The sequence below is a fragment of the Schistocerca piceifrons genome, chromosome 2 (assembly GCF_021461385.2).
Source record: "Schistocerca piceifrons isolate TAMUIC-IGC-003096 chromosome 2, iqSchPice1.1, whole genome shotgun sequence".
Classification (NCBI taxonomy): Eukaryota; Metazoa; Arthropoda; class Insecta; order Orthoptera; family Acrididae; genus Schistocerca; species Schistocerca piceifrons.
The window spans coordinates 1015309935-1015333118 of NC_060139.1; the positions used below are offsets into that span (position 1 = coordinate 1015309935).

Consider the following 23184-nt stretch of genomic DNA (forward strand, 5'->3'; position numbering starts at 1 on the left):
GTTAGGTTTAAGTAGTTTTAAGTTCTAGGGGACTGATGACCATAGATGTTAAGTCCCATAGTGCTCAGAGCCATTTGAACCATTTTGAATCTTAAACCTTCCATGTTTAATCCAATAAAAAAGATTCCTGTTGCTTTAATTAAAACTGCGACTGGCAATGTGAATTGCGGTGGATGCTTACAAGTTTTGATACATACTACTGCAACACTGCCAACCACAGGAAAGTGTTACTCCTGGATTTAATACTTATCAGCTGCCACCAGTTATTACTATGCAAAAATCTTAATTATCCTCTAATAACTGGCTATAGAAAGGGTGACCCAAACCATTAGAGTCAAAATTACACTGCCAGTAAAAGGTAGAGGATTCAAAACAGAGTACTTTGAGACAGGGTAGCAGTGGTCGTCAATGAATACACTATCTGATCAAATGTCTCAAGATACCTATTAGTGATCATCAATATGTGGTGTCACCACCCTTTGCCTTTATGACAGCTTGAACTATGCTGGAAAAACTTTCAATGAGGTAGCCATTGTGCTTGCTGTAATGATGGTAGCATTCAGATGATGTCTGTTCACGAATAACAGCCCATTCTTCATCAAGAGCCGAAACTAGAAAAAGTAGTGATCCAGCAGCGGCAGACTAAAACTGCGTGCAGAACCGAGACTCGAACTCAGGACCGCTGCCTTTCGCGGGCAAGTCCTCTACCGTCTTTTTTTTCATTTTGTTCGTTGTTGATCGTTATGTTTGATCGTTGCGGACGACACATGACATCCGTTCAAGTTCGTCTGTTGATCCTTCCTCTCAGTTTTTTTATTACAGAGGCCAACCAGTTCTCTGACCGAACACGCTGAGCTACCGTGCCGCCATCCGAGCTACCCAAGCGCGGCTCACGGCCCGTCCTCACAGCTTTAATTCTAGCAATACCTCGTCTCAGGCTTTCCAAACTTCACAGAAGCTCTCCTGCGAACCCTGCAGAACTTGCGCTCCTGTAAGAAAGGATATTGCGGAGGCATGGCTTAGACACGGCCTGGGGGATGTTTCCAGAATGAAAACTCTCACTCTGTAGCGGAGTGTGCGTTGATATGAAACTTCCTGGCAGATTAACACTGTGTGGACGGCTTCTGAGTCGTGCTTAGTTGGCTTAGACGGTAGAGAACTTGATTGCAAAAGCCAACTGTCCCGAGTTCGAGTCTCGATTTGCCACACAGTTTTAATCTGCCAGGAAGTTTCATACCAGCGCAAACTCGGCAGCAGAGTGAAAATTTCATTCTGGAAACATCCACCCCCTGTGGCTAAGCCATGTCTCCCCAATACACTTTCTTTCAGGAGCGCTAGCTCTGCAAGGTTCGTAGAGAGTTTCCGTGAAGTCTGGAAGGCAGAAGACGAGGCACTGGCAGAATTAAAGCTGTGAGGACGGGTCGTGAGTCGTCCTTGGATAGCTCAGTCGGTAGAGCACTTGCCCGCGAGAGGTAAAAGTCCCAAGTTCGAGTCTTGATCCGGAACACAGTTTTAATCTGCCAGGAAGTTTCAAACGCTGGCGTCTGAAGCAAAGCCAACGTTCTAACCCCTTCCAAGGGCGGCCCAGTGGGTTCAGGCCGGGACTCTGGCTAGGCCAGTACATTTCGGGAATGTTATTATCCACAAACCAGTGTCTCACAGATGCTGCTTTATGACAGGGTGCATTATCATGCTGATATAATCAATCATGCTCCGCGAAATTGTTCCTGTACTGTACTCAGTACACAGTACTGTAAAATGTGATCGTACCCTTCCGCATTTAGCGTTTCTTAAGCGCAGAAAGGGGACCACACCGCAAACACGAAAAATATACGTACAGTAACGCCATATCCTCCACACTTCTTATTTCACTATTGGCGTTACGTATAATGGCACGTAGCTTCCTCCAGGCATTCGCCAAACCCATATTCTCCCATCCAACAGCCACAGTCTACAGCGTGATTAATCGCTCCGAATCACTTTCCAGTCATCCACTGTCCAACGGCGTCATTCTTTACAGCACAAGTATCGCTTAGCACTGACTACATAAGCTATGTGATCAAAAATATCCGAATACCCCCAAAAACATATGTTTTCCATATTAGGTGCATTGTGCTGACACCTACTGCTAGGAACTCCATATCAGAGACTTCACTAGTCATTAGACAACGTGAGAGAGCAGAACGAGGCGGTCCGTGGAACTCACGGACTTCGAACATGGTCAGGTGATTGGGTATCACTTGCGTCATACATCTGCAAGCGAGATTTCACCACTCCTAAACATCCCTACGTCCACTATTTCCGATGTGGTAGTGAAGTGGAAACTTGAAGGGACACGTACTGCACAAAAGCTTACAGGCCGACCTCGTCTGGTGACTGACAGAGACCGCCGTCAGTTGAACACGGTCTATCCAGACCATCATACAGGAATTCCAAACTGCATCAGGATCCACTGCAAGTACTATGACAGTTAGGCGGGAGGTGAGAAAACTTGGATTTCATGGTCGAGCGGCCGCTCATAAGCTACACATTACGCCGGTAAATGCCAAACGACACCTCGCTAGGTGTAAGGAGCGTAAACATTGGACGTTTTAACAGTGGATAAACGTTGTCTGTAGTGACGAATCATGGTACACAATGTGGCGATTCGATGAGAGGGTGTGGGTATGGCGAATGCCAGGTGAACGTCATCTGCCAGCGTGTGTAGTGCCAACAGTAAAATTCGGAGTCTGTGGTGTTATGGTGTGGTCGTGGTTTTCATGGAGGGGGCTTGCACCTTTTATTATTTTGCGTGGCACTATCACAGCAAAGGCCTACATTGATGTTTTAAGCACCTTTTTGCTCACCACTGTTGAAGAACTATTCGAAGATGGCGATTGCATTTTTCAACACAATCGAGCACCTGCCTGTGGCGGAGTGGTTACATGACAATAACATCCCTGTAATGGATTGGCATGCACAGAATCCTGACCTGAATCCTATAGAACACCTTTGGGATGTTTTGGAACGCTGACTTCATGCCAGGCCTCACCGACCGACATCAGTACCTCTTCTCAGTGCAGCACTCCGTGAAGAATGGTGTGCCATTCCCCAAGATACCTTCCAGCACCTGATCGAACGTATGCCTGCGAGAGTGGAAGCTGTCATCAAGGCTAAGGGTGGGCCAACACGACACTGAATTTTAGCATTACCGATGTGGGGCGCCACGAACTTGTAAGTCATTTTCAGCCAGGTGTGTGTGTGTGTGTGTGTGTGTGTGTGTGTGTGTGTGTGCGTGTGAGTGTGTGAGCGTATGGCATTGGTGGCAGGGAGACCCCTCGCGGGGCGGTTCGGCCGCCGCTCCACAAGTTCTTTAACGCCACTACGGCGACTTGCGAGTGAATGAGGATGAAATGATGATGAAAGTCACACAACATCCAGTCATCTCGAGGCAGAGAAAATCCCTGCCCCAGCCGGGAATCGAACCCGGGACCCCGTGCGCCGGAAGCTGCGGACTTCAGCCAGGTGTCCGGATACTTTTGATCACATGGTGTATATCTATTGCTTATGCGAATATGCTCGACCATTGCGCCCACTCATTTTAACTTCCCAGATACAGTCATTATGTAAGCTGGACTGCTTGCAGCACTTTTGAACTCACGAGTGATTCCTCCCGCTGATTTCCTGTTCAAATGTGTGTGAATTCCTAAGGGACCACACTGCTGAGGTCATCGGTCCCTAGATTTACACACTACTTAAAGTAACTTACACTAACTTATGCTAAGAACAACACACACACACACACACACCCATGCTCGAGAGAGGACTCGAACCTCCGGCGGTAGGGGCCACGCAATCCGTGCATGTCGCCTCAAACCGCGCGGTTACTCCGCGCGGCGCTGATTTCATGCGAGCTTTCATAACCTCCCTCATTATGCAGTGAGTTGCAGATTATTTCAAACATTCCCGGATCATCTCGTAGATGTTAACAAGGCTGTCCGGACCATTGCTCCATTTCTTCAGCCGTATCAGTCGGACTGCTGTACACCTCAATTTTGAGATGACCGCGACAAAAAATGGCAAGGATTAGTGTTAAAAAGAGTAAATCTCCATTTGACTGTGTGTTACTATATTTATCTTTTATATTATCTAGATTTCGGCTTTTATGCCCTTATCAGGTACAATACTAAAAGTTGTTAGATCATCATGAAGTCATATCTGTTAAGGCAGTCAAAAACAGGTGCACAAGAATAACACGTGTCAAATTCTTTGATAGTCACATCTTAAAGACATGTGTTAGTCTTGTTTACCTACTTCGGACTGCCTTAACAGATACGACGTAATGATGGTCTAATAACTTTTAGCGTTGTACTTGATAATGCTATAAAATCCGAAATCTAGACAGTACAAAATATAAAAATAGTAATACACAGTCAAATGACAGTTTACTCTTTTAAACAATATTGCATGACTGTGGCTCGACGTCAGCGGAAACTTCGTAAGGATTGATGTCAGGTGACATTGGAGCCCAAGGTACAACCTCTCTCTCTGACATAGCTATCTTATACCACACTGGTGCGTCAGATGTCGGCTTAATATCGATACCAAATGTTCCTGTGTTCCATCATGCATGTACCACATTCACATTCATCAAATTTCGCAAGGTAATGTAGACCACGGGTGACATGTGCGCACAATTAGTTGGAGACTTAATTGGAAGCTTACATTCCAAATATACTTGTACTAACTAGGACAATATTTCATACTGAAGTCAGTAGCGGTCACGTAATCATTTATTCGCAATTATCCCGCAAACGGCTTGTTTGCTATCGCAAATGTTACCAAAACATTTTTGTTTCTAGGAGTATTACCGTATATTTGCATCCGTGTCAGTTTCCGCTACTAATTATGGTACACGATGTATACAAAATTTGCACTTGGGGGCCCGTGGGGTTCGTCTCATCTTGACTCCCAAAGCGGTCGCTTGGCCCTTAAACCGAATCTGCACACGCACAGACACGCACGCATTGTGGAATAGTGGTAATCAGCTTAACAGTCGCACTCGAAATTCACCTTTATCGACTACCGCGTAATGAAAATCAAATACAAGTTCCTACCTAAGAAATGAGCAGGGTTTTCCGGTCTGGTCGTAGCTACGCGCGCGCAGGAGCTTGAAGCAGACACTGGACAGACTACTGTGGCGACACTGCAGGACGGGACATTTCAATATGGAATCCGCTGCATATGCAACAGCCACGTGGACCGTCTAGCGCGGGACCCGTATGTACCAGCTCCACCTTGACTTCCTTTCATGTCTGTCCGTTCAACAATTCATACAGAGGTGCACGTAAAGTGGGGAACAACTTTCTACTCTTATTTCGGAAATTATTCGAAGGCATTTCATACTCTTATGCAAGGTGTTTCAAAAATAGAGTGGTGATTTCAGATACGTGTTTCCCATATACGAAAGTCCATTGCAACATGTGTCCGGAAATATTTGGTTTACAAGTTAAGGCCTTCAAAACAGTGATATTCACCGGCACGTTTTCCTTGCCGCGCGTAGCTGCCGTGACACAAGATACTAACAGCACAGTTGATTCCGAGGCGGAAGATAAATTCAGTGTTCTGTTCGACGTTCGACATGTATTAAAATCAGGAACCAGTGCTCTCTATGCAAGGTAAAGATAATTGCAGAATGTGGTGCCACACAACGTGGCACTGCACAAAATTGGCGCTAATAGCATAGGCACATAGGGAACAGACACGACACAGATCTGTAAGTCCACAGAATTGCTGATTATTTGACAAAACAGTCTCGAAACACATGTGCTACAAAACGCCACTGTTTCCTGCGCATGTACCCCGACGCCAATATGGGATATGATCACTATGCACACATACACAGGCCGCACAACGGGTTGGCATACTCTGGATGAGGTGGTCAAGCAGCTGCTGGGGTATAGCCTCCCATTCTTGCACCAGTGCCTGTCGGAGCTCCTGAAGTGTCGTAGGGGTTTGAAGATGTGCAGCGATACGTCGACCGAGAGCATCCCAGACGTGCTCGATGGGGTTTAGGTCTGGAGAACAGGCAGGCCACTCCATTCGCCTGATATCTTCTGTTTCAGGGTACTCTTCCACGATGGCAGCTCGGTGGGGCCGTGCGTTATCATCCATCAGGAGGAAGGTGGGACCCACTGCACCCCTGAAAAGGCGGACATACTGGTGCAAAATGACGTCCCGATACACCTATTACAGTTCCTCTGTCAAAGACATACAGGGGTGTACGTGCACCAATCATAATCCCATCCCACGCCATCAAACCACGACCTCCATACAGGTTTCTTTCAAGGACATTAAGGGGTTGGTATCTGGTTCCTGGTTCACGCCAGATGAAAACCCAGCGAGAATCACTTTTCAGACTATACCTGGACTCGTTCGTGAACATAACCTGAGACTACTGTTCCAATGACCATGTACTGTGTTCTTGACACCAGGCTTTACGGGCTCTCCTGTGACCAGCGGTCAGTGGAATGCACCTTGCAGGTCTCTGGGTGAATAAACCATGTCAGTACAGTCGTCTGTAGACTGTGTGTCTGGAGACAACTGTTCCAATGGCTGCCGTAAGGTCCCGAGCAAGGCTACCTGCAGTACTCCGTAGCCGTCTGCGGACACTGATGGTGAGATATCGGTCTTCTTGTGGTGTTGTACACTGTGGACGTCCCGTACTGTAGCGCCCGGATACGCTTCCTGTCTGCTGGAATCGTTGCCTTAATCTTGAGATCACACTTTGTGGTACATGGAGGGCTTGTGCTACGACCTGCTGTATTTGACCAGCCTCCGGTCGCCCTAGTATTCTACCACTCACAACGTCATCAGTGTGTGTTATTTGAGCCATTTTCAACACAGTCACCATTAGCACCTCTGAAAACGTCTGCACACTTGACTCGCTGCACCTTGCTCTGACATGCACCAACAAACATCTACGTATGTGGACTGCTGCCAGCGCCACCGTGCGACGACCGCAGGTCAAATGCACCGCAGGGTCATACCCCGAGGTGATTTAAACCCGCAAACCGCCCACCAGAGCGTTGTTTCACCATGTATCAGCATTATCCTTAATTTATGAACATGAGTGTAGTTTGTACCAGGAGAGGTATCCACAGAGAAAATGTCCAGGTGGGAAGACATCTGAGCGTCTCAATCGCCGTGTGTCCGCTCATCCGAAATTTACATCTTCTGGTTTGGGGACGGGACGACCGAGATCCACAACACCAGATGTACTGAAAGCGATTATGGATTTTGTGCACCCGACTTCGTCTATCAACATATATAGGTCAAGTTAATGTTGCTCATACAACTGTCTGGAGACTAGCGAGGGCAACAGTTCTACATGGCGGTTATAATTAAACTTTCAATATTTGAGATGTTAGTGTCGTGACTTGCCGTTAGGCGCCGGAACTGGTACGGTGACGTAGTACTGGAAAAATCAGTGTGCATTACAGTTGCAGCCACTCAATATGGGTCAGTCGAGGCAAGATACGCAGTGCTTTACTCGTAAAGCTGTTTCATCAAAACAACAGCAGTAGTGTTGCTGCAGTTGCCGAGTATCGACGCATTAAAGGATTACGGAGAGGTCCTCTTTCAGCACCGTTGTCTAAGAACACGATCCGGAAGTTCAAATTAACTGGCGTTTTCCGCATAGCTCCTGGGAGAAGCCGACGGCCAATTGTACCACAAATTGTTGAAGAAGTTACTGTTGCCATGGCTGCGAATACTTAAAGTAATGTGTTTATCTTCAAGCAATGCACGAGCTTTGTCACGACAGCTGACCATTCCAAGGTCCATCGTTCCAAATGTAATGTTTCAGGCAGCTGTAGAGCAATATCTAGAACAGTTTCAAGCTATTGTGGATGCAGATGGTCGTCACATTGAGCAACGTTTGTAACCTGGAACGTAAACATGGAACGCGATTAACGAATGTTTTCCTCTGATATGGAAATGGTTTATTTGTTATTTCTCTCCCGCACGTCCTTACAAATGTTTCCACGAAGTTTCATTGCCCTACGATCACTCGTTTCTCATGGGAGCTTTCTCAAGCAGCGAAAATGTAATTACAACCACCCTGTATTCTTATCATTTGCAACATCTAGAGGCTCTTTCACCAGCAGAGTACCCGGCACGAGTTATGTTCTGACAGTGGTTCTGCCAGCAGTGTGCTACAAATCCGAAATTTGCTGCTTAGAATTATTCGCAGATGAAGCACAGCTCATGCGATATGGTATTACGAACTTTCATAATCGGCATATATGGGCCTGATATGGAATGGAATCTAATGTTGGTGTGTTGTGCAGAAATATGCAGCACTTTTAGGATTGAGGATCGTGTTGATAGAGCCACGATATGAGAGATGTATTCGAGTAGGAGGTGGACATTTTGAAGATCTTTTGTAAACCACCTGTGGGAAGAAAACTGATCTGGTGAATATCACTGTTTTGAAGGCGATAACCCGAAAACCAAGAATTTCCAGACGTGAGGTAATCAACTTTTTTTATTTTCTATATATGTGGAACACATACCCGAAATTTGTGCTCTCTAATTCTGAAACGTCCTACATGAGAGGTAGCATATAATAATAATAATAATAATAATAATTATTATTATTATTATTATTATTATTATTATTATTATTTATTCCTGGTATATGTATCAGTCACTTTATAGTGATATTACTTATGGTTCAAACTTTTCATTAATGATGAGAGCCATAATTTAGCCACTGAAAATAACAAAGAGAATTTCTTGCAGAAGACGAAAATGTAACCCCCAACGAAGTTTACAGTTGCTCAACGTTTTGACGTTACATTGAGCATAAAAAAGACAAATACCACAAATTTCAGTGTGAAAAGGAAAAAATGACACGCTTTTGTGTGTACCTCTGTAGATGGCGTAATTAAATCAAAATTTCTGGGAAAGAATATTGATTATCAGTGGTATGAACACACATAGATAGTTGTCAATAGTACGTCATCAACACTTTATGCTCTTAGGGTTCTGTCATCAGTGTTTAACAGTCTGTTGGTTACATAATGTTCGTACATAAACTCAATTCTTAGCTGTGGTATTCTTTTGTGGGAAACAAATGCCGAAAATATGAACTCAGAAGCAGTTCGTAAGAGCAATAGCCAAAAGTAGTAATCTGTTTTATTGTAAAGATCGGTTTAAAACATTTGAGATTTTAACAGCGCCATGTGAGCACATTTCCCAATCAGTTGAGCTCGTAAAAAAACAGACAATTACTGTATAAACAGCCCTGTAGGTGGCCACGCAACAAGATCTATGCTGAAATTACATTTACTAAGATAGAATCTCGAGACAGCACCCTCTATCATGGAAAAAAAAATTAACAAAGCATGGAATGTGAACATTTTGGCTGTGATAGGAAATCTGTAAAAGGAAATTCAAAGGCTTATTCTTGATTCAGTAGGAGTCACTGAGGTGAAATGGAAAGCACATAAAGACTTCTGCTGAGACTAATATAGGGTAACATGAATAGCAGCAGAAAATGGTACAACGGCAGCAAGATTCGTTATGAATAAGAAGGTAGAGCGGAGAGTATGGATAGGGATGTTCCAATCAGCTGATCGACGAAAGAAGGAAGTACCAAAATGTTTACGGAAAGATAAGAATACGGCAATATAAGACACTTAGGAATGAAAGAGATAGTATCTGCAAGGAATCAAAGGCGAAATGGCTCCAGAAACCCGGCGAAGAGATCGAAAAAGAAACAGCCGTCGAAAGAACTGATTCAGCATATAGAAAATTCAAAGCAAGCTTTAGTGAAATTAAATGCAAGGGAGGCAACATTAAAAGTGCAATACTAATTCGATTGTTAAACTCAGAGGAGAGAGCGAATAGATGGAAAGAGTGGGTAGCATGCCTCTGCTATGTGGAAGACTTGTCTGATGACGTGTTAGAAGATGAAATAGACGTTTTTAGAAGATGAAATAGACGTCCACTATTAAAGCCAATTTGACAGAGACTTGGAAGCCTTGCAGAGTTTCTAAAATCATTGGGAAAGCGGCAACCAAATGACTCTTCAAGTTGGTGTGCAGAATCTTTTGAGGAATGAGACATGCCATCAGACTTTCGGAAAAATATCATCCACACGATCCCGAAAACAGCAAAGGCACATGAGTGTGCGAACTATCACACAGTTAGGCTAACAATTCGTACATTCAAGTTTCTGACAAGAATAACACACAGAAGAATGTGAAAAACTGAGGATCTGTTAGACGACGATCAGTGTGGCTTCAAGAAAGAGAAAGGCACCGCGGAGGCAGTTAAGACGTTGTGCTTGATAGTGAATACAAGACTGAAGAAAAATCAAGACACATGGATAAGATTAATCGACCTCAAAAAGTGTTCGATAAAGCGAAATGGTCCAAGGTGTTGGAAATTCTGAGAAAAATAGGAGTAAGGTGTAGGGAAGACAGGTGATATACGAAGGCAGTTCAATAAGTAATGCAACACATTTTTTTTCTGAAACAGGGGTTGTTTTATTCAGCATTGAAATACACCAGGTTATTTCCCAATCTTTTAGCTACACAACACTATTTTTCAACGTAATCTCCATTCAATGCTACGGCCTTACGCCACCTTGAAATGAGGGCCTGTATGCCTGCACGGTACCATTCCACGGAGCCAACGTCGTACTGCATCAATAACTTCTTCATCATCCGCGTAGTGCCTCCCACGGATTGCGTCCTTCATTGGGCCAAACATATGGAAATCCGACGGTGCGAGATCGGGGCTGTAGGGTGCATGAGGAAGAACAGTCCACTGAAGTTTTGTGAGCTCCTCTCGGGTGCGAAGACTTGTGTGAGGTCTTGCGTTGTCATGAAGAAGGAGAAGTTCGTTCAGATTTTTGTGCCTACGAACACGCTGAAGTCGTTTCTTCAATTTCTGAAGAGTAGCACAATACACTTCAAAGTTGATCGTTTGACCATGGGGAACGACATCGAACAGAATAACCCCTTCAGCGTCCCAGAAGACTGTAACCATGACTTTACCGGCTGAGGGTATGGCTTTAAACTTTTTCTTGGTAGGGGAGTGGGTGTGGCGCCACTCCATTGATTGCCGTTTTGTTTTAGGTTCGAAGTGATGAACCCATGTTTCATCGCCTGTAACAATCTTTGACAAGAAATTGTCACCCTCAGCCACATGACGAGCAAGCAATTCCGCACAGATGGTTCTCCTTTGCTCTTTATGGTGTTCGGTTAGACAACAAGGGACCCAGCGGGAACAAACCTTTGAGTATCCCAACTGGTGAACAATTGTGACAGCACTACCACCAGAGATGTCAAGTTGAGCACTGAGTTGTTTGATGGTGATCCGTCGATCATCTCGAACGAGTGTGTTCGCACGCTCCGCCATTGCAGGAGTCACAGCTGTGCACGGCCGGCCCGCACGCGGGAGATCAGACAGTCTTGCTTGACCTTGCGGCGATGATGACACACGCTTTGCCCAACGACTCACCGTGCTTTTGTCCACTGCCAGATCACCGTAGGCATTCTGCAAGCGCCTATGAATATCTGAGATGCCCTGGTTTTCCGCCAAAAGAAACTCGATCACTGCCTGTTGTTTGCAACGCACATCCGTTACAGACGCCATTTTAACAGCTCCGTGCAGCGCTGCCACCTGTCGGAAGTCAATGAAACTATACGAGACGAAGCGGGAATGTTTGAAAATATTCCACAAGAAATTTCCGGTTTTTTCAACCAAAATTGGCCGAGAAAAAAAATGTGTTGCATTACTTATTGAACTGCCCTCGTACAATATGTACAGGAACCAAGAGGAACCAATAAGGATGGAAGACCAAAATTTTGTTGGCGCAAACCTACATTGGGAGAAACGATAACCATCATAAAATAATCAGAACTCGCACTGAAGTATATAGATGTTCGTTTTTTCCGCGTGCCGTTCGACAGTCGAATAATATAGAATTAGTCTAAAGGTGGTTCGATGAACCTTCTGCCAGGCACGTAAGTGAGATTTGCAGAGTACTCATGTAGATGTAGATGTGCAGAGATGTGGCGAAACCTTATGACTGCCTGTTTAATAGCTTGTCTGTCCGTCTTTGGAACGATATGCATCACTCATTCTTCCTATCAGGGATCCAACAATTTGTTGGTAGTTTTTTGGGGATATGCGGCATTGGATGTCTGCACGCAGGTCATGCAAAATGGTTCAAATGGCTCTGAGCACTATGGGACTTAACATCTCAGGTCATCGGTCCCCTAGAACTTAGGACTACTTCAACCTAACTAACCTAAGGACATCACACACATCCATGCCCGAGGCAGGATTCGAACCTGCGACCGTAGCAGTCGCGCGGTTCCGGACTGAAGCGCGTAGAACCGCTCGTCCACCGCGGCCGGCCAGGTCATGCAATTCGCGTAAATAACTGGCCGCTGATTTGCGTACGCGGTGATGGCGCCCGTTAACGACTTAGTAGGGTTTAATGGGATTTACATCAGAGCAATTTGGTCAACGAGACATCAACGTGAGTTCACCATTACGCTCCTCAAACAACTGTAACACGGTTCTGGCTCCGAGACAATCACGATTATACTGCTGAAAGTTGACATCGCCGTCGGGGACACATCAAGCATGAAGGGATGCAGGCGGTTCACAGCTGTTAACGTGTCTTCGATTCCTAGCGTAGGTTCAATGCAAGCGCAGGAGAATGTCTCATAGCAAGTGCTCCCACCAACCTGCGTCCGTGGCGCGCTGCACGTTTCAAGCCACCGTTCACCTCGATGACGACGTTTGTGGAGGCGACCATCGACCTAGGGTAGCATAAATGTGATTCACCCGAAGTGCCGACACGTTTCTAATGTTCGTCGATCGAATCCCGATGGTCTTGCGCCCACTACAGTTGAAACTGACGATGTCGTTGGGTCAACGTGTGAACACGTAGGGGTGGTCTGCTGCGGAGCTCCATGTTCAACAATGTAGGATGAACGGTGTGCTCCAAAACACTTGTGCGTGCTCCAGCATTGTGCTCTTTCGGCAGAGATGTCATAGGTCACCATCTATCCTACTTTACTGAGTAGACAAGCATCCGAACCTCACGTTCAGTGAAGAGTCGTGAACGTCCAACTATTTAGCACCTAGTGGTAGTTTCACTGTTCTTCTACGGGGTGTTCAAAAGGTCTCTCCGCAGTGCCTATGGTTGTTAGACGCGCGTGCCGTATGTCGCAGTGAATATACCGAAATGAAACTCAGTGAAATACAAGTTCTTAATTTATTGAATATTCATTTTTACTTACAAATTTTCACATTAAATTTTGAAAGCCCCCCCCCCCCCTGTTGTTGAATACATAATTCAATTCTTCGAATCACGTTTCCAAACACAAGCTGTAACATTTCTTCTGCAACAGAAGCAGTGAAAGTGGATATTGCAGTTTTCAATTCATCAATGGATTCAGGACGGTTTTTATAGACAGCTGCTTTCGCTGCACCCCGGATGAAAAAGGGCAAGTGGTGTTACGTCAGGCGATCGTGGAGGCCATCACCAAAAACGTCAGCAAGCAGTGACATTGAAACGCGAGCTGTATGCGCGGTTGCACCATCTTTTTGAAAATAACCGTTCAGTATTTCACTTAACACAAGTTCTGCTATGAATGGGTACAGAATATCAGTGCAGTATCGTTGTGCGTTTATTGTTTCGTTGAAAACTATGGGACCCACAATCCGACGTCTAGAAATTGCAATCCAAACTCCTATTGTCACAGAATGAAGTGGTTCCTCATGAATTCACAATGGATTTGCAGTACTCCACATGCGAGAATTTTGCGAGTCCGTGTACCCGGATAAATGAAACCACGCCTCATCAGTGAAAAATGTTTCATTAAGAATATCCTTCCATTTTGTTGAACGAAATTTTTGAACCATTGACAATAATGCAGTCTCTTGCCATGATCAGTATTTTTAAGTTTTTGCACGGCTGTCACTTTGTATGGGAAAAGTTCTAATTTTTTCCTTACAGCTGTGTGAGCCGTTCCGACGCTAACATCGATTTCCTGGGCGAGTTTTCTTACTGACTTGTTCGGATTCATGGACATTTTATCGGAAATATCGAGCAGTTCACCCTCAGACAAAACGCTAGGACGACCACTCCTCGGTGCATCTGTCACTGAACTTGTTAATCAAATCTCGCACAGCATCGCGATGTGGGAATGTTGTCTCCGGGAAAACTGAATTAAATGTTTGACGAACTGAAACTGTATTTACAGCCAGCTTCGAGCACTTGTTCGACTAAAGGCACACGTTCTTCAGTGGTTAGCATTTTAACAGTGACAAAAACGAAACAAACGAACAAAGGAACTAAACTTAAACGTTCACGTCAACACGTAACGACACACACCAACGATACTACTGACGCTGGCTGAGATAAACGAAACAGTGGAATGTTGAGAGAGTCCACTTGAAGGGAAGTAGCCCAGACAGGCCAACAATTATAGGGCCGCGCGGCTAACAGTCACACGCCACTGCGCTGAGACTTTTTGAACACCCCGTATCTCTTTCCGTAGATGCTCACGACAGTAGCATGTGAACATTCGACCAGCTTCATCGTTTTCGAGATATTCGATCACAGGCTCTGCGTAATAAGAATCTGAAGAATCTGCCCTTTGTCAAAATCGCTTATCTCAATGGATTTCCCCGTTTGCAGCCCCTGTCTTCGCTAGACTGACCCTCCGTCTGTCTCTGCTCCGCTTATATATTTTTGCTACGGCGGCACGTGCCCGCAACGTCACCAGGCGGCATCCACCGTCATAGTGAGCAGTGGTCATAATGTTTTGGCTCATCAGTGTATAAGCGCTCGGATTGAAATGGGTGTAAGACAGGGATACACTGTTCGAAGAAGTAACGACGGAAATAAAAGAAGGTTCAAATGGCTCTGAGCACTATGGGACTTAACATCTAAGGTCATCAGTCCCCTAGAACTTAGAACTACTTAAACCTAACTAACCTAAGGACATCACACACATCCATGCCCGAGGCAGGATTCGAACCTGCGATCGTAGCAGTCGCGCGGCTCCGGACTGAGCGCCTAGAACCGCTAGACCACCGCGGCCGGCAGTAAAAGAAGGGTTCAGGAGCGAGATCACAATACATGGTGAAAGGGTATAACTGATAAGACAGGCAGAAATGAGATCAAAGTAGAATTTTACTATTTCATTGGTTAGTCAGTCCTTTTCCCATAGTCACCATCCCCTTGGAGTCCCCTTGACGATCCAAATTGGGCTAATCCGAAATCTTTTTTGGGACCTTAATGCAGAAGTTTTTAGTTAGTTAGTTAGTTACGTGTTCCATTGCTCAACAACACTGAAAACCGTTATGATGTGGAACGTGTCAAATGCACAAGAAATGCGCACAGGAAACAAGTTTTTTTTGTTTACATTATAGTGTTATACCTAAATATTTCTATTATCTATCCCATTCCCTTAAATGGCACAAAATGCATATATTATATCTCCAGATTTATTTATTCATATTCAAGAATTCATCTGTGGTACAGAAGGAGTTGTCAAGGATGTATGATTTCAATTTGTTTTTGAAACTATTACTGCTGTCTGTCAGACATTTTATTTCATCTGGTAATTTATCAAAAAGTTTTATAGCAGCATATTTTACCCCATTCTGTGCCAAAGATAGTTTAAGTAAAGGATAGTGTAGGTCTTTCTTTTTTGTGGTATTGTAATCATGGATGTCGCTGTTGATTTTAAACTGGTCCATGTTGTTGAGAAAAAAATTCATTACTACGTAAATGTACTGTGAAGCAGTTGTAAGAATTCCTAACATTCTAAACAGAGACCTACAAGATGTGCGACTATACACCCCACACATTATTCTAACTACTTTCTTTTGAGCAGTGAATACCTTTTGCCTAAGTGTTGAGTTGCCCCAGAATATTATTCCATATGACATCAGAGAGTGGAAGTATGCAAAGTATGTTAGCTTACTAATTTATACATCCTCAAAATTGGCTATTATTCTGATTGCAAAAGTTTCTGTACTTAGTCGCTTTAGGAGATCCAAAATATGAATTTTCCAATTAAGATTCTCATCAATATGTACACTCAAAAACTTAGTATGCTCTTATTCTTTTTGCAGCAGAAAATTGGATGTACTGTGTTTTTTCGAAGTTCAGAGAAAGCCCATTCGCAGAAAACCAATTAATAACTTTTCCAAAGAACTTATTTATATCACTTTCTATCGGAATTTCTTTTATTGGATTAATAATTATGCTTGTATCATCAGCAGTGTCAGTTCAGCATCTTGTTTCACATAAGAAGGGAGGTCATTCACATATATCAGGAACAGGAGGAGATCCATGATCGAACCTAGTGGAACACCTAATGTAATTTCACCCCAGTTAGATGAAGTGTCAAACTCCTTTGAATCACTTGAAGCATACGAAGAGACTTTTTGCTTCGTGTTCTGTACATATGACTTAAACCACTCATATGCTGTTCCATTTATACCATAGAATTGTAATTTCCTTAACATAATGTCATGGTCCACACAATCAAATGCTTTGGATAAGTCACAGAATATTCCTACTGTTGACATTTTACTACTTAAAGACTCTATTACGTGGACAGTGAAATTATGCATTGCTGTCTCAGTGGAACAGCATTTCTGAAATCCGAACTGGGATTTATTAAGTATCCCATTACTGTTGAGATGGCTAACCACTCTTATTTGAAAATGCTGTAAGCCAGGATATTGGCCGGTAATTATTGACATCTGTCTCCTGCACCCTCATGTCGTTGATCACAGCTGATTTTGCCATATTTTAGGGTCAGTTTCCCACTCTAACGGGAAAGAGGGTAACTCCTTAATCCAGGACTCTTAAGCAGCCTTTGCTGATGATTATTATTCAAAATTCAATCAGTGTATGAGTCTGAAGTCAGGATTCAGGACGATTTGACTACTACTCAAATGCGCTACCGTTAGACCATGAGCATTTTCGATTTAGCGATTCGAAATGACATCTTCGTGCGTTTAAATTCAGCATCTCCCACTATAAAGGAAATAAAACTGGAAAGTATTCACTAAAGATATTTTTACTGATATATCAGTAATGTTATGTTGATACTGAACGTTCAAAAGTCTAAAAAATAAAATAGCCTGAGAAAACCCTGTTGGCTGTCAACAAAAATAGCCATAAAAATGATATTTATTAATACTCTTCAAAGTGGAGTAAGCGGGAATAAAGTTTAAAACACGTTTATTCAACTTTGTTGCCAACTACAACAGCCCCAACACTGCTTGCTTGCCGAACTTCGCCTCTAACTGTGTTAACGGATTAATTGCATTGCTTTCGCACCATCGTTTTTTAATGTTCTCTGAAATACTTAATGCTGAAGAAAATAGGTTTTCAGTGCTACTTTTTTCGGTTATTTGCGTAAAGCGCACGCCACTGACCGCAATCAAACCTCCCACAACAAGTCTCAAATTAACCGATAGAGCCGATTGCTTGGGACTATTCAAGACAATAATCGTCTCCCCAGTTTGAGACGTTATTGGAGAATTCGTTACTGTAGAATTCGTAACTCTAAACTACGCTGTGTTCAAGCAGACCCCAACTCTTGGAGAGTTAATTTTTTCGACATTGAAAACTCATGCGTTTTGTTTCTCTGTTCTAGACAAATGACAAAATACTGCGCATTAAGTTGTGTCAACGACCGTGCCTAGATTGATACACAGGTTTGCGACAGATCACCGAAGTTAAGCACAGTTGGGCCTGGCGAGTACTTGGATGGGTGACCTATCGGTACGCTGCGCGCTGTTGACAATTTTCCCCACTCCTTTACGGCGGAGGGGACAGGACGGGTGGTGGCGTAAAGTCCTCGATCATCAGTCTTTGCGTCAACGCCCTGGATGAAATTCCAAGTCTCTGTGCAGTGTCTCATGAAATGAGGGCATGCGACAGTGTAGATGGTGATCTGTCTCTCGGATGAGGACGTCGACTTTGGTGTTCAAATGGCTCTGAGCACTATGGGACTTAACATCTGAGGTCATCAGTCCCCTAGAGCTTAGGACTACTTAAACCTACCTAACCTAAGGGCATCACACACATCCATACCCGAGGCAGGATTCGAACCTGCGACCGTAGCGCACTTTGGTGTTCTTCGAGAGGAGCAGGCTATGAGCCGGCTTCGGGTTTCACCCTCTCCTTTCTCATCATCGTCTCCAGCACAAACATGACGATATACACACACCCAACACAGTCGCCTACACGTAACAAATACCTTTACGCACACAGTTTTTATACTTCGCTAAGGAAAGGACCCTGCGAGCGCTAAGGGTACGAAATATCTTTCCAGTTAGACGGCTCGGTGTCTCCCAGTCATTCGTGCTATACGACTTTACTTTACTGATTAAGTTGTATTACAAGGGGAGGGGGATGGATACCCTGGTAGGAATTACGGACGGGTGTCGGGCAGTGTACTGCAACCGTGTTTATTTCATGCGCCAGTGTGGTGGAGCGATCTCTATGAGCAGCTAGATAAGGGCTATATGTGGGAAAGAGTAGGAAGAGAGGAAAAATATTGGAGATTCTATTTCGGCAACGCTCTGCGAAGGTTTGCATCCGCTTCGACCCTTCACCGTCTCAAGGAAATTGTGTAATTTCACGTGAGCGACTGGATAAGCAAACAAAATCAAGTTATATAGCTACTGCTATGAGCACAGCATTTCTGTCTACTTTTTTTATCTGAATCAAAGAGAGTCATTATCGGAAATACGAGAGAATCCCGTAGGGTGCCTAGGAACACGTGATGCTCGATGGCTCGTGTTTCAATCTAGTGACCGATTTTAGAATCACGTGGAGGAACACGTACTAGACGTCGCCGTAAGCAGTTTCCGGCATTTTCTACTGATTTGTTGTTGTAAGACATGAAGTTGTATTTTGTGCATCATTCGTAAATATTTTTGGTTCTACATTTTTAACTGCTATATAATATATCTAAGCTATTTGGAATGTATCGTTTCTAGCGAAGCAGGGAAAGTAGGAAGGGGGAAGGAGTATATAGAGGATCTATACAAGGGCGACGTACTTGAGGACAATATTATGGAAATGGAAGAGGATGTAGATGAAGATGAATGGGAGATATGATACTGTGTGAAGAATTTGATAGAGCACTGAAAGGCCTAAGTCGAAGCAAGGCCCCGGGAGTAGACAACATTCCATCAGAACTATCGATAGCCTTGGGAGAGCCAGACCTAACAAAACTCTACCATCTGGTGAGCAAGATGTACGAGACAGGCGAAATACCCTCAGACTTAATATAATAATTCCAATCCCAAAGAAAGCAGGTGTTGACAGATGTGAAAATTAACCGACCTATCAGTTTAATAAGTCACGGCTGCAAAATGCTAACACGAATTCTTTACAGACGAATGGAAAAACTGGTAGAAGTCTACCTCGGGGAAGATCAGTTTGGATTCCGTAGAAATGTTGGAACACGTATGGCAATACTGACCCTCGACTTATCTTAGAAGATTAAGGAAAGGCAAACCTACGATTCAGAGAAAGCTTTTGACAATGTAGACTGGAGTACTCTCAGATTCTGACGGCGGCAGGGGTTAAATTCAGGGAGGTAAAGGCTATCTGCAATTTGCACAGGAACCAGATGGCAGTTATAAGAGTCGAGGGACATGAAAGGGAAGCAGCGGTTGGGAAGGGAGTGAGACAGGGTTGCAGCCTATCCCCGATGTTATTCGATCTGTATATTGAGCAAGCAGCAAAGGAATCAATAGAAAATTCGGAGTAGGAATTAAAATCCTTGGAGAAAAAATAAAAACTTTGAGGTTCGCCGATGACATTGTAACTCTGTCAGAGACAGCAAAAGACCTAGAAGAGCAGTTGAACGGAATGGACAGTGTCTTGAAAGGAGGATATAAGATTAACATCAACAGAAGCAAAACGAGGATAATGGAATGTAGTCGAATTAAATCGGGTGATGCTGAGGAATTAGATTACGAATGAGACACTTAAAGTAGTAAATGAGTTTTACTATTTGAGGAGCAAAATAACTGATGCTGGTCGAAGTAGAGAGGATATAAAATGTAGACTGGCAATGGCAAGGAAAGCGCTTCTGAAGAAGAGAAATTTGTTAACATCGAGTTTAGATGTCAGGAAGTCGTTTCTGAAAATATTTGTATGGAGTGTAGCCATGTATGGAAGTGAAACATGGACGATAGGGTCCGCAGCTCGTGGTCGTGCGGTAGCGTTCTCGCTTCCCACGCCCGGGTTCCCGGGTTCGATTCCCGGCGGGGTCAGGGATTTTCTCTGCCTCGTGATGACTGGGTGTCGTGTGCTGTCCTTAGGTTAGTTAGGTTTAAGTAGTTCTAAGTTCTGGGGGACTGATGACCACAGAAGTTGAGTCCCATAGTGCTCAGAGCCATTTGAACCATCTGAGCCATGGACGATAAATAGTTTATACAAGAAGAGGATAGAAGCTTTAGAAATGTAGTGCTATAGAAAAATGCTGTAGATGGGTAGATCATATAACGAATGAGGAGGTACTCAATAGAATTGGGGAGAAGAGAAATTTGTGGCTCCATTTGACTAGAAGAAGGGATCGGTTGGTAGGACACATTCTGAGGCCTCAAGGGATCACCAATTGAGTATTGGAGGGCAGCGTGGAGTGTAAAAATCGTAGAGGGACCAAGGGATGCATACACATAACAGTTTCAGAAAGATGTAGTTTGCTGTAGGTACTGGGAGATGAAGAAGCTTGCACAGGATAGGGTAGCATGGAGAGCTGCATCAAACCAGTCTCTGGACTGAAGACCACAACAACAACAACAGCGACATCGTTAATTCTTGTTACAGAATTTTACCGTGAGTAAAATTCTGTACAAACTAGCTATATAGTGTGTGAAGTCAGTTACGCAACAACTTGTTCTTTGAAACGAAAGAAAGTCTTCTACCATGGAACGTGATGTTCACAAGCGACCTAAATTTCTTTAAAGCCTTAACCATTTTACTTGTCTTGGAAATGGATATTTGCGTTAGTTTTTATAGGTAAGTGTTTTTGACTTGTAACTGGTTTTTGATAATACATCTGCTTACACTGCGCTGACAGAAGTCTTGAGATTCCTCCTAACATCATGCCGGACCTCCTTTGCCCAGAATAGTGCAGGAACTCGACGTGGCATGAAAGTCTTTGGAAGTCCCCTGCAGAAATACTGAGCCATTCTGCCTCTGCAGCTGTCCATAATTGCAAAAGTGTTGCCGGTGCAGGATTTCGTGCACGAACTAAACTCTCGATTATGTCCCATAAATATTCGATGGGATTCATGTCGGGTGATCTGGATGGCCAAATCATCCGCTGGAATTGTCCAGAATGTTCTTCAAACCAACCGCGATCAATTGTGGCCTGGTGACATGGCGTACTGTCATCCGTAAAAATTCCATCGCTGTTTGGGAACATAAAGTCCATAAATGGCTGCAAATGGTTTCCAAACAGCCTCAGTCGAAGATCGGTTCAGCTGGACAAGAGGACCAAGCCCATTCCATGTAAACACTGCCCACACCGTTACAGAGCCACCTCCAGCTTGCACAGTGCCTTATTGACAACTTGGGTCCATGGCATCGTGTGGTCTGCGCCATATGCAAACCATCAGCTCTCGCCATTTAACCAGGCCACGGTTTTCCAGAGTGCCTTGACAGTCGCTGCAGGCGATATCGTGCTGTTAGAAAAGGTACTCCGGCCGGTCATCTGCTGCCACAGCCCATTAACGCCAAATTTCGCCGCACTGTCATAAGGAATGCGTTCGTCGAAAGTTCTACATTGATTTCTGCGGTTATTTCTTATGGTTTTGTTTGTCTGTTAGCTACATCGCTACTTTCGGTCGTTAAGTGGAGATCGTCGGCCATTTTGTTCTCCGTGGTGAGAAGTAATGACTGAAATTTCATATTCTCGGCAGTCTCTTGAAACTGTGGATCTCGGAATACTGAATTTCCTAACGATTTCCGAAATGAAATCTCCCAAGCGTCTGTCTTCAACTACCATTCAGCGTTCAAAATCTGCTAATTCTCGCCGTGCGGACATAATCATCCGAGCGCAAATGACAACTGCGCCAATGCACTGCTCTTTTATACCTTATGCACGCGGTACTACCGCCATTGTATGCGTACATACTTTTGTCACCTCAGTGTAATACGCTTTAACTTCGTGATAATGTAACATATTAAATACAGTATTGACAAACTGCTCTCGATTGCAGTGGTTTTAAAAATTCAGTGGAATATTTCATCCAAGGTGCATGACCGTGTTGCACCTTGGAAAATTGTTACACATTTGGAAAACCTTACTTTTACGTAGTAACTATTGTAATTTCAGAAAAAAAACTACAGCACACAAAAAGTGAATTCTACCATTTAAAATGGAATAAGAGAATGTATTAAATATCTGTTACAGAGTTGGCTAGAGGCGGACGGCTATATCCATTATTACTAAATAACAAAGATTTGCCCACAGCGTTGCTAATCCCACCATTCTACCAACTCCTCGTTACAGCCGCCATTGCTTTCAAAATTTCCCGTTTCCCTGTGTCACACTGTAGCTAGTATTCTACGGAGTTGTAAACAAGTCTTGTCAGTGTTTAGCGTCCACTCAAGGTTTCCGAGCACTGACATAGACTAACGATGTAAGTCTGTTCCCGGGTTCGATTCCCGGCGGGGTCAGGGATTTTCTCTGTCTCGTGATGGCTGGGTGTTGTGTGCTGTCCTTAGGTTAGTTAGGTTTAAGTAGTTCTAAGTTCTAGGGGACTGATGACCTAAGATGTTAAGTCCCATAGTGCTCAGAGCCATTTGAACCATTTGATGTAAGCGCGGTTAAAGGCGCTTCAGTCTGGAACCGCGCGACCGCTACGGTCGCAGGTTCGAATCCTGCCTCGGGCATGGACGTGTGTGTTGTCCTTAGGTTAGTTAGGTTTAAGTAGTTCTAAGTTCTAGGGGACTTATGACCACAGCAGTTGAGTCCCATAGTGCTCAGAGCCATTTGCAGAATCGTTGTTAGCTGGTGAAATTTTGCCAGCTACTGTTGCTGGCTCATGTTAGACAGCGAAACAGGCGTAGCAAGAGAGAGGAATGTTTAAGTACTATTATCGTGACGCAGTGTG

General features: G+C 44.0%; 1 protein-coding gene across 2 annotated transcripts in view; it reads right to left on the minus strand.

Moving 5' to 3' along the window:
* Window positions 1-23184, minus strand: part of LOC124777638 — an 85322-nt gene that overhangs the window by 33747 nt on the left and 28391 nt on the right. Inside the window, exon 1 of one of the 2 annotated variants that reach the window (XM_047253114.1) lies at window positions 5097-5177. The exons of the other annotated variant lie outside the window; for it this stretch is intronic. The gene's annotated coding sequence lies outside the window, so the exon portion shown is untranslated. Of the gene's footprint in view, window positions 1-5096; window positions 5178-23184 lie in introns of those variants that run through there. 2 annotated transcript variants of the gene reach the window in all.